Source organism: Brachypodium distachyon, chromosome 3 (assembly GCF_000005505.3).
Source record: "Brachypodium distachyon strain Bd21 chromosome 3, Brachypodium_distachyon_v3.0, whole genome shotgun sequence".
Lineage (NCBI taxonomy): Eukaryota > Viridiplantae > Streptophyta > Magnoliopsida > Poales > Poaceae > Brachypodium > Brachypodium distachyon.
Genome location: NC_016133.3, coordinates 17,154,590 through 17,166,987, shown reverse-complemented (window position 1 = coordinate 17,166,987; position 12,398 = coordinate 17,154,590). Strand labels below are relative to the sequence as shown.

Below are 12,398 nucleotides of genomic sequence, written 5' to 3'. Positions count from 1 at the left end.
CAGGAGAGAACGAAAGAGAAACAGAGTCCACAGCTGTGGCTCTTGGAACCAAAAAGGTTATTGTAAACTATACTTATGCAACATAGTTTACGCGTTCCCAACTAGATTCTGGACCCGTGGTAGGCGCAAAGCTCGAGCAATACTGCCGGTGGGTGCGTGTGCACATGGAAGTAGACGCCGCGTATGGGTACGTGGACGCGGCGGGACGCAGCGCAGCTAGGAAACAGGGCTGCACCGTCTGATTGCGCCCCGGCCGGTCGGTGCATAGTATTATACACGTCTATTTTTTTCCATCTCATACATCTAAATGTCTTTCTATTATATGTATCTAAACGTTTTCTTAGCAATTTGAGTCACGGAGGCAGTACACGCGTGTGGTTGGTGAAGTGAACTCGATCGATTGGCCCGGCTCCTTGGAGTGAACGCAAGGCACATGTCTCCAGCGCACCAGCGCAACGACTTTGGGGAGACAGAAACGAACGACACACGACGCATTACAACCACTTCATCAGTCTCTGGCTAAGCTAGCTATTCTATGCACCAGCACTAAAGTAGCATCAGCACAATCTCTTCTGCCAGGGATCATGGGATTACATATATGCGCCTAATGATTGTGGTTGTGGGCTTGGACGTTTTTTGGAAGCCATGATCGTTCGAGTTCCCTGTACACACATTCGTGGTGATCCTTCTTTGAAGGTTCAGAATTGAGCTTTTAGATATACAGCCATAAAGAGAGAGTTATGCTGGTATACATTATTTAGGCCAGCAATGCATTTTTTTAAAATCCTTTTAGATTAGATGGCTGAAGATTTTTATTTGATTGCTGGTCCTCAAAACCTTCTCTAGGGACTAACATGTTAGGATAATCGGGCCCCTCTTCCTCCGGATGCTGCAACATCGGCCAAAACCGGAATTACTGCGTAGGTCTCTATCTGTAAATGACTTGTAAAGAATTGTAGAATTTGCGCTTATCAAATTATATGGTCCAAATATAGATCAACGAAATAGATGGTCCTGCCCTGCCAAAAAAACGTGTGTTCAGGGTCGAAGTCATGAGGCAAAACTAGGAATGGCAATGGGTACTCAGTACATGCACACCCGTCGGGTAAATCTCCATTAGGACACGAACTTGTGACATAATTTTTACATGCACATACATAAATGGGAATAAATTAGGGAGTGGGTACAAGTATGAAAATACAAAACTAATATACCCGTTTACTCATATACTCCCTCCGTGTGGGTGGATATGGATGTTTTGGGTTTACATTGATGATCCAAAATTCAACTTCTTCTAAACTAGCCTGTTGATTCCACCTAAATTTTAGGCTAAAGTTGCATATCATGGAAATACAAAATTTGGCCATGGCTTTAAGTGAGCGTAAGTACCTAGTGCCACCGTTCATAAATATAAGAAGTTCTACTTTTGTCCTAGGTTTGATCAAGTTATCGAAAAATGTATGAACATCTAGATATCAAAAAAGTATATAATGAAAATATATCATGATGAAAATAATAAAATAATTTTAGAACCGCAGATGTTGGTAGAAAAACGAACGTGATCAAACTTTAAGAAGTTTGACTTTAGAAAAAAAGTAGTGGTGGGAATATATTTTTACCTTTGAAGTTGACTCGTTTCGGATTACATTGAGCCCGGCAAAAGCTTCACCAATCTCAATCTGTGGACACCGTCTGGCCGTAGCCTTGCAAGATTCGAGACAAGATTAGGTGCAAAGATCACTTCATCCCTCTCTCCTTCCATGCCGATTTGATCGTGACCGTGGTTGTTCAGGAGTTCCGCTCACATGGAATGCAGACACTCCTAACGAAATGGGCCCCCGAAATAGGGATAGGAGCAATCACCGGAACGGAAACGGCTTACGAAAGGAGGCCCATGTGGCGAGCTATGGCGTCTGGCATATCTTAACCCCAGGCGGCAGCACCATTAGAGCATGTTGGGAGCTTCTTCTCGTACAATTTTTTTTTTAGGGAATTCTTCTCGTACAACTTAGGAAGACCAAGGATGAAGCGTACCTGCTGCTGCCCGCTGTCCCTAGTGTCCGCCTCGGCCTGTGAACTTATACAAGTGTTCTTCGCTATCTATTTTTTATTGGCTGCTCAAGGAGCCACATCATCTTAATTTAATGAGGCAGTTGGTGGATTAGTGTCGATTGATCCAAATTAATCCCTGGTTATCTTCATGGAGCTACAAGAGTAAATTAAAAAAAAACCCACCACATTAGTGGTTAGGGTTTCATATTGGTACCAGTTTTCGTTTTAATGACTAAAAACCACCGGATTGTACTAAATGGTCGAGTGCTAGCGAATAACCCCGAAATTAACAACGAGGGTCCACGGTTAGGCCAGCTTGGCTTGGCACAGTGTCACCAGTATGGTGACAGCGTGGCGAATGCACATCTTCTCCTCCCTCCTTGGACGCCGCACGCCGTAGCCTTCTTCTCTAAGTCGGACTAACGTGAGATTGCAGCTGCTCACGTCGAACCGGACGAAGCTGCCCAGCGTGCCGAACTCGGGAGGCACCCCATCCTCGTACTTAGCCAAGGTAGAGCTCCTCGAGCTTGGTGAGTCCCGCGAGCTCCGGGTGGACGGGGCCGAAGAGCGCGTTGCCGTTGAGGCCGAGGTAGTGGAACGCGGCGAGGTCGCCGTCTGCGCGCGGGATGGCGGTGAGGTTGATGGAGGAGGGCGAGTTCTAGCGGGAGTTGGCCCCCACCGTGGAGCGGCATGGACGGCGACCAAAACCTCCAAATCCATGGTGGCATGCAACCATCCTAATTCGGCGGCCACACCACCTTGCCTACCCACCTGCGCCGGCCGCCCCGTGCGGCCGCGCCTCCTCGCCGGCCCCCCTGCACTCGCCAACCCGTGTGCCCGTGCCGCCTACGCCCATCGTCCCGTGCGGCCGCGCCCCCTCGACGGCCCGCCCGCGCCCACCATTCCGTGCGGCCGCGCCACCCATCGCCTGCGCGTGGCCTGGCCACCCGCGCCCCCTTGCCCGCCGCTCGCGCCCGCCCTTCAAGAAGCTCCTTGCCTTGAAGAGCGAGGGATGCTTGTGGAGGAATGGGACTGCTACAACAGGTTCTTCGCCGGCCGGAGGGAGGAGAAGCGGCAGCAGGTGGAGGAGGGGAGCAAGGAAGAAGAGGAGAGGGCCAGGGCAGCGAGGAAGAGAGTATTCAAACAGGTCCCATATGGCTCGGTCCTGATCGGTCCGTACAGGTGCCACACGCTGGAAGACACGGTGGCCTGACATTTGGACCATAACGATCAGAAACGTGTTTATTCACTAGCGAGCGAGAGGTTAAATAAATCCGGTGATTTTTAGTCACCAAAACGAAAACTGATACCAATGTGAAACCATAGCCACTAATTTGATGGTTTTCTGTAATTTACTCGAGCTACGACGCTATCATGCTCCAACCAAGACATTGTATTAGTAAAGCTGAGGCCTAGCCCAAATGCATTAGAGATAAAGCCCATAGGCCCAGCATCAGATGACCTCTACTAGAGTCTGGGTCCCCACAAAAGAAAAACTAGAGTTTGGGTGTCGGACCTAGAACGCGCAGCAGGCTTCGCTGTTGTCGGCCTCAGGCCCTCAGCGGCCAACAGTGATAAAGCCCAAAACCTAAGGCCCATCAAGAAGAAAATAATCAGGCTCTATCGGCATCCTTGGCCTTGCCCCGACCCAGAGCAAGCAGAAATGGGAAAACCCTCGCCACCGCCAGGACGATGGCGGCCGGCCGGCGTTGCAAGGCGAGCACGCGCATGGGCGGCGCCGGCGCGCCGGAGAATGTGCAGTTGCGGACCTGCGCGCGGCGGCGGAGCGAGGGGAGGCGGCGGCCGAATCGGGGTAAACAAGCCCTGCCCTATCGAAGGTTCAAATTCCTTTGAAGAGTAGGAAATACATATAAAAAGAGTGAATACGGAAATTAAATAAGAAGCATTGATTGGTAAAAATATTCACAGCTAGGTTTTTTTTATCCCTCTGAACCATCGTTGGCCGATATGATGAGTTGAACCATATGCATGCATCTCCCCTAGTTTGCTTGCTGCACTTCATAGTATACTTGTGAAAATCTTTCCTTTTTTTGATTGAAAATCTTTCCTAGCTACCTAGCCGCGATGTATGTGAACTGAGATAAGGTGTTTCAATTTCTTTGTTGAACTGGGTCCTTGGCAGCCAAGTGTACCTAGGTCCGGCGCTGTGTGCCTGCGTGTATGTATATATGATTCTGTTGTTGATGACAGTATTCTTCTTCTTATATATGATCAGTGCTTAAGAATGTGAACTCGTTTTCGATGAATACAGCTCTGTACACAGCACCGTGCAAGATCTGCTGCAAACCCGTGCAAATATGAAGCAGAGCACCAAATCCAGCAGATGAAAGAGGAGTCGTACCTACGATATGATATCTGAGCTGGGGAGAAGGAGAACCACCTGGCGAAACAGATGGCTGCTGCAGTATCATTCTGTGTAAGTCAAGCCAAGGCCAAATGCTGAATGATACAATATCAAACATAGGTATGCAGACATAAAAAGTTAACGCTCTAAAGCACGCCTACTTCGTCCGGATTTGCCGGTTCCACTCGCCTCATGCCGCCATCTTGGCATTGTGAGGTGGAGGAAACCTCCGTTACTGCTAGATGTATCCAGTTTTTAGCATTATTAGTCTTGTGGTCTTCATCGGCAACGCTATGACGAAGGGTGCGATGCCGTCAAGAATAAAAGTACTCTGGTTCTTTCTCTTCTGCGGTGGTGTCTTATTGGACAGCGTGTCACGTGGCCAGAGAGTTTTACTCGTCGCAGATTGATGTGTTCGATCTTGCGGATTTTGAGTTTCTATACTCGCAAATCCTTTCATATTGATTTGATGAGTTTTTGTTAGCGTGTCATGATGGTTTTGTTGGTTTGATCTTCTGTGATATTGGAGTCCTTCTCTGGCGTTCCGGTGAAGTTCATGTGGTTCGACGACTTGCACTTTTAGGGATAATCCCCGGTCCAAGTACGTTCAACGCTCACCGCTTCTCATCTTTTTTGATGGGCGATTTAAGGGGCTTTCTGAAACCTTTGAAGGTAGTCAAGATCGCGCAGGGGTACGAGTGGTGATGTTACTGCTCCAGACTAATCGCAGTATTTTTGCTGATGCCCGGACAATATTTTGTGTTGCAAAGATTGATAGCAGGGAGAATATGTTTTCGAGAGGTTTCATTCTAATTCTTAGCTGTAGGGATTACTTTGTAATTTCTTGTGTCCATGATCCAAGGCACTGCACCTGTAATGTAATGTTTTTCGATATTGAATAAAGGTACAAGTGATTTTTTTTTTAAAAGTTAACGCTCTATTTCTTCGTTAGCTTCCTCGATCTTTGACACCGGAGTTGATGATTCTTTATAATTCTATATAGGCGCAAGTTATGGGGCATCAAATTGGGCCGCCGATGTGATGGAGACAGCTGGGCTCGTTTTATTAGCCATTTTTGCTGATCTTGCTCTGGTTTACCTCATGATGTAGTACATTGCATCAGTGAAGAAGCTAAGATAGTTAGGAGGGTGAAGGAGATCAAGTGGAGTGAAGAGATCAAGAGATAACACCTTACTCCCTCGGTCCCTCCTCATATTAAGTGAACCAATTTTGTCTAAATATGAATGTATATATGTCTAAAAAACGTTTAGATACATGTAATAGAAAGTCACTTAATATGAGACGGAGGGAGTATTTGACAGAGAACCAAAGATGAAGCATATTTCTCAGCACTGTATCACAAGTCTGAGAACTACATATATTATCACAGGTCGAGAACTGTATAGTACTCGCTTTGTCTCATATTAAGTGATTCAAATTTGTCCGAATATGGATGTATCTATACCTAAAGAGCGTCTAGATACATGTAATAGAAAGTCACTTAATATGTGATGGAGAAAGTAGTACTGCACTGCTCAAGTTTAACAGCAAATGAAATAATATGCCCGCATTGCACAGCCAGAGAATTGTTTGCTCCTATCTGTTCTCTTCTTCCCGATTTGTGTAGGGGCTTTCCTTCACTATATTTCCTGTGAAATTTTACATTGCGTACTGGTTGTTTTAGCCCAGCTTGTATTTTCGGCGCATGCTAATCTCTTCCAAGAAAAAAAGACTGTTAGTATAAAAATATACTCCCTCCTTCCGTTCCAACAAAAGATGTCTCAAGTTCGTTATAATTTGAATGTATATAAACACGACTTAGTGCATAGATGCATTCAAATTTAGTTAAAGATGACACATTCTATGTTGGACAGAAGAATATTCAATGTTAGGTTGCTTTTGTTGGCCTGACAAATGAAGATAAACACATCGTGGGCCTTCAAGCGAAAAAAGATAAATTCAAGCACAGAAGCTATTTTGTCGGTACGGCAAGCCGTGGTCTGAAGTCAGTTGTGTGGGCACAGTCCGCGTAGATTACCAGACGCTCGGACTGCAGTTCGATATATCTTGCTCGTGGACTTGGAAAACTAACGGCCTACCAAAAACGGAAAAAAAAATTCCTAAAAAAAGGAAAAAAAATACGGGGTACTACTGACCAAGCACATACACACTGCTAATTTCCTAGGCAGTCGTATCGTATGTTCTCGATAAATAATTTTTTTGAGACGTTCTCAATAAATAAATAGACATCATATAGTGGTACGAATGGGCCAACCAATTAAGCCCATCTGTGCAGGGCGGTGCATACACGTACGGCCGTACCCAGCCGGCAGGGTGCATCCCCGATTTTGTCCTGGCGCTGCTATTCCTCTCCGAACCCAAGTTAGTTTAGGCCTTTGGGCGAAAGCATAGCTGGCTCCGCCCATGAAAAAGTTGCGGTATGATATTCCGCGATGCGTAGGTCGCCTTTAAGCTTTTTAGTACCACATCGGTTGTGTACGACGGATTGGAGTTATTCATAACCTCGTCTTCGGATGCTATGAGCACCGCACGGCAAGAGCGGTCAGCTATTTCAAAAATTGAAATTGATGTAGAAGAAGAATATGTTAATGTTAATGTAGTGTAGCGCGATGATGGTCCTTAGTCGAGCACGCCGACATGGTGTGCTTAACCTTTTTGTTTACTTCAAAAGCCTTTTTATTTTGTCTTTGTATATTTTCATTGGGCTAAAAGAAAAAACCTCTGCAGTTGGAACAATGACAAATATTTGATTTGCTTGAAGCACCTGCAGGTAGATATCTTGCGATACCGCTCAAAAACTTGAAACGAAGAAAATGCCATCACCTCATTTTTCCCAAGACACCCCATGAAAATAGAGTGAAAATACTGCTCAAGTGTCTTTCCATAATAATGGCAAGCTTGCTCTGGTTTTTTATACAAAACTGAAACACTCAAATACATGCTACGTAGAATCTCGATGCTTTACTAAAAAAAAGGAACATTACTCCTCAGAGGAAAATGGGCCTGGAAAGTTGCATTTGTGTAGCATCGATGGACCTGGCAACAGCCTACCTGACCCAGAGCATTGTCCTGGAGGTTATGCTGCCTACCTCATGTCCAAGGTGAAGCCTGGCGATCAACAGGTATCGATGATGTGTGTGTCTCCTCTTGGAGTCCGGAGATCACTTGTTCTTTTGTCAGGATTTGTTGGACATACCTCTGCCCTGGTATTAACCTGCAAGGTTCTGTACATGAGACTATTCAGACATTCAAGCATCACTTAAGGTGCCTTTCCAAGTTTCCATTTGGAAATTATTGCACGGGCAACCTGGAGAATTTTGGTCAGAAGGAATAATTTCACTTGTTACCAAGTGCTCTCCCATTTAGAATTTTGATGCAGACGAGAAGACAGAAAGGTAGACAATCTATGTTTGTTCCACGAGTAACATCCACACACTTAAAGAACTAGTTCAAGGAATATTAAGATTTGTCATATACCATATCAATATATCATATGGAAACGGAGTTGATAATGCTCCCATATTGGGAACCCTTTTTAAGTTCTTACGAGTCAATTACGCACGGCAACGGGACCAGCAGAACATATCAGGTGTATGAATATTCTGAAAAATCCTCAAAAACTTGCAGCAGATATATGCAAGTATATCTAACATGACAGTATGACACATAATTTCAAGTTCAAACTTGATCACTGCTCAAGAAAAAAATAGGTGCTAACAGTTACAACGCGCTCATTTCGTAGCTCGATTTGAACTTCTTACAATTCCCAGGCGAATTTATCTAGTATTTTCTTTCTCGGTCCACGGATTAAATATTTATTTAACTTTGTGCCACGGCAGTCACATTTTGTATGCGTGTACAGATAAATTTTACCCCCTCCAATCCATAATATGTGTCATTTAGTACAACTCTGATACAAAGTTATACTACTAAAACAGGGACACTTATTATGGTTGGAGGGAGTAAAATTTACAAAGGTACTTTATGGTTGGGAGCACCTCAAGCTTTGAACCACACGATACGTTCTCGATAGTCAAACTGTAAAAGCTTAGGAATTAGGTGTGATGCATGTCTAATTGTCTATGCTCCTTTTGCAAGTCTTGTCCTAGATCCCATCCTTATAAGGAGATAGAATTGTAGATCTCTCGAATGGAATCTTACACAATTTAATTTATCTCTTACGTAAAAAAAAAGGCCAAGCAAAACGATACGCTAAACACTAGCTGGCTGGCTGCTAATCTGACTTGGATCGCATGCACATGCACACTTACATCTAAATCTTTTGACAAAGAAAAGATAACAAGTTGACTTGTATATAAAAAACGATAGCAAGTTGAGCTGCACGATTAGATTTGACATGTCGCACGAATAAAAGATTGGATTTGACTTCTGGTTGAATACTAGCCAGATGGTATATTTTACACAGTTGGGCAAATTAAGGTTCCCATGTGTGAAAGGGATCGGAACATGTTCAAGTCAAGTTGATCCGATCATATTCAATATTTATTTATTTATTTTATTAATTTATGTGTGCACATTTGACCAGGTAGAAATATGATAAGAGTACATGTGCAAAAAAGATGCCCATAAAATAAGTAGATACAAAATTATGCAGATTTGAGTTTTGGTTTGCAAAAATCGTAATAAGCACGGTCAAACACTCAAGCTTCTTGCATAGGAATTCTAAATTGAGTTTAAAGTAGAGTGTGGAATTCCCGTGTTTTCCTTCTAAACTGAGATCAAAAGGCAAAAAACTTTCTTCAGATTTCTTTAGCTCAAGAGTACTATGGCACTATAGAACATCATCGACTATATATGAACTTATTAGAGCATTTTTCGTAAGGCCTCTAAACAAGGCTCCTACTCATTTTTTAGGAGCCGAAGCCAAAAAATCGTCTTCAACAGGTCCCCTACTCGGGCCTCTAAAATAGAAAGGCCCCTACAAACACACATCCGGCCCTCATTCCTGGGGGCTCCATACGAGGCCCGTATCTCTCCTTTTTTTGCTCTCTCTCCTCCCGCGTGATCTGCTTCTCCCGCACGTATCTTCTTCTTCTCCCGCCATTTTCCCTAGCAAGCCGCCGGCCTCAATCTCGCGCAGGGCCGCCGTCGTCGATCTCCCGCAACGCCGGCGCTCTCGCCCCCACGCAGCGCCGTCGCCCTCGATCTCCTGCCGCGCCGCGGCCCTTGCCCACCCGATGCGCCGCCCTCCTCGACCCCAGCGCCACCCCTGTCGACCGCGGCCGTCGCTGCCCTCGACCCCGGCAGCGCCGCCGCCTCCCTCGACCCCATCGCCACCGCCTCGACCCGCCGCGCCGCCCTCGCCCTCCCGCAACGCCGCCTCCCGTCGACCCCGACGCTGCCGCCGCCTCCCCTCGACCCCAGCGCCGCCCTCGCCCTCCTGCAACGCCGCCTTCATTCCCCTCGCCCGCTGCCCCCGTGCCCAGCGCCCGCTGCTCCCGTCCGACCCGACCCGGCCAGGTGACAGTTCTATCTTTGTTTTTCATTATGTGTGTGTAACTAAATTCATATGTATGTGAATGACTGGATATAGATGAATAAATTCAAGGCTACATTGCTCAATTTTTGCAGATGGACAACTCTAGTGATGATGAACTTGAGCAATGGTCGGAGGAAGAGGAGGAGATTGCTGCTGCTGATGATGATCTGTACATCTCCATTTCTCTTCTTGCCAAAGCCGAGGAAGAGGAAAAGAGGAACAAGAAGAAGCGGCATGGAGCAATACCGGGGCGTAAAGTGGTCCCAAGGGACAGGTTTGGTTCCAACTTGCCCATTGTGGCCTAGTATTTTGCAAATCCTCCAGTGTACAATGACAAGTTCTTTAGGAGGAGGTTTAGAATGTCCAAGAATCTTTTCTTGCGCATTGTGGATGAGGTTGAGATCCATGATGATTACTTCAGGTAGAGGGTAAACGTAGTAGGTCTTCTTGGGGTGACTCCAGTTCAGAAGATTGTTGGTGTGTTCCGCATGCTTGCATATGGTGTTCCAGCTAACAATGTTGATGATGTTGTGAGCCTTGCTGAGAGCACTATGAATGAAGCATTCAAGCACTTTGTGAGGGCTGTGGTTGAGAAATTTGGAGAGCAATACTTGAGGGCACCTATGCTGGATGACACAAAACGTTTATTTGCTATGAACAAGGCTAGAGGGTTTCTAGGTATGCTTGGTTGTGTTGATTGTATGCACTGGAGGTGGAAGAATTGCCCAACAGCTTGGAAAGGGATGTACTCAGGACATGTGGATGGTCCAACGATGATCCTCGAAGCTGTTGCATCACAAGACTTGTGGATATGGCACTCTTTCTTTTGTCTCCCAGGTTCTCTAAATGACATCAATGTTCTGCAACGATCACCATTGTTTCAACGTCTTACATCAGGGACATCTCCGGAGATGGAGTATGAGGTTAATTAATGGTAACAAGTATACCATGGGGTACTACCTTGCTGATGGCATCTACCATTCATGGGCTACTTTTGTGAAGACCATATCTTGTCCACAAGGTAATAAGAAGAAGCATTTTGCAAAGGTGCAAGAAGCTGTGAGGAAGGATGTGGAGAGAGCATTTGGTGTTCTACAGATTCGTTTTGCAATGGTGAGGGGACCTGCAAGATGGTGGGACCCGGATACTCTTTGGTACATCATGACCGCTTGCGTCATTCTGCATAACATGATCATCGATGATGAGCGAGGTGAGGAGGAGGAGTTCGACTATGATCAAGAGGATACAGAGGTGCTGACTCAAGAGGACTATGGGTACCGTGATACACTTCTACTAGAGGAGTTCTTGGCGATTCATAGGGGCATTAAAAATAGGCAAACACACGAACAACTGAGAGATGATCTTGTTGAGCATCTGCGGGAGTTGCATAGTTCTCCGTAGTTGTGTCATGCGATATTTCATATTATGGTGTTTGTTTGAACTATGTTTGATGTTCGCACTACTGTTTGCACTACTTTTGTTACTACTATCGGCAATTTCCATCTTTGAATAATTCAAAATTATATTCAAAATGTGTGGTTTGAAATAATGTATTTGAATATGGTTGAAATCCATGTGTTGGACTTATGTATGTTTGAATTATTGTGTGGCCAAACTATGGATACACATAGAGCTCATGTAAAAATGATGGTCAAAAGAAATAGGGGCTGGAATTTAGGGGATACTGCTGAAGCTTGAGTTAAAATAGGGGCTAAAAAAATTTAGGGGCAGCCCCTAAACAACAAATAGGGGCCATGTTTTAAGGTCCACCGCTGAAGATGCTCTTAAGGTTGGAAAGTCGATGTAAAACCCAAGGGTCAAGACAAAGGAATGTATTTAGCTTTGCCGACCTATTCTCATCAAATGGAGGAATATTTTGCAACATGAAGCGGAAGAAAGTATATCAATGGCAGGTGCAACACGTCCAACCGACAATATGCGACATTCTCCACCTCTTACATTCCTTAATAAAATAGATGAATATACCAAAGAAATCCACGTTTTCTTTGCCAAAGGACAATCTTCCTAGAAGCAAACTTTTGGCTCTCATGAGCATGTGTTTCTGAGATATAAAAGAAAAGATAAATTTGTTCAAATAAGCTGCATCTTTTCTTATATGTAAACAACATCACGTCCTTGTGTGCCTATAAATTTTCATGTAAATATGAAAATGTTTGCACCCTAATAAAAAGATAAATCTGATGATCTGAAAGACAATTATTAAAGTTCTCCGTGCACATGCATAAATTGTTTAAAAAAAATTGGCATCCGAAATACGCATAAATCTTCTTTTTAAGAACATGGGAGTACTAAATTGTGGTTTTACACAAGACACAAATCTTATTTTTTTTACAAAAAAATACATGCATAAAAAACATGAACATGTAATGTACATGCATAAATTGTTTTTTTTTAACTTGGCATCGGAAATATTGTTTTGTTTTTACCCGAGAGCATGCA

General features: G+C 44.6%; 1 long non-coding RNA gene across 1 annotated transcript; it reads left to right on the top strand.

The window, feature by feature from the left end:
• The first annotated feature begins 3,710 nt into the window (after positions 1-3,710).
• Positions 3,711-4,577, top strand: LOC112271591. Its single transcript, XR_002964840.1, has 2 exons — positions 3,711-3,865; positions 4,325-4,577. It is a non-coding gene; the product is annotated as an uncharacterized LOC112271591 (long non-coding RNA).
• Positions 4,578-12,398: the final 7,821 nt, after the last annotated feature.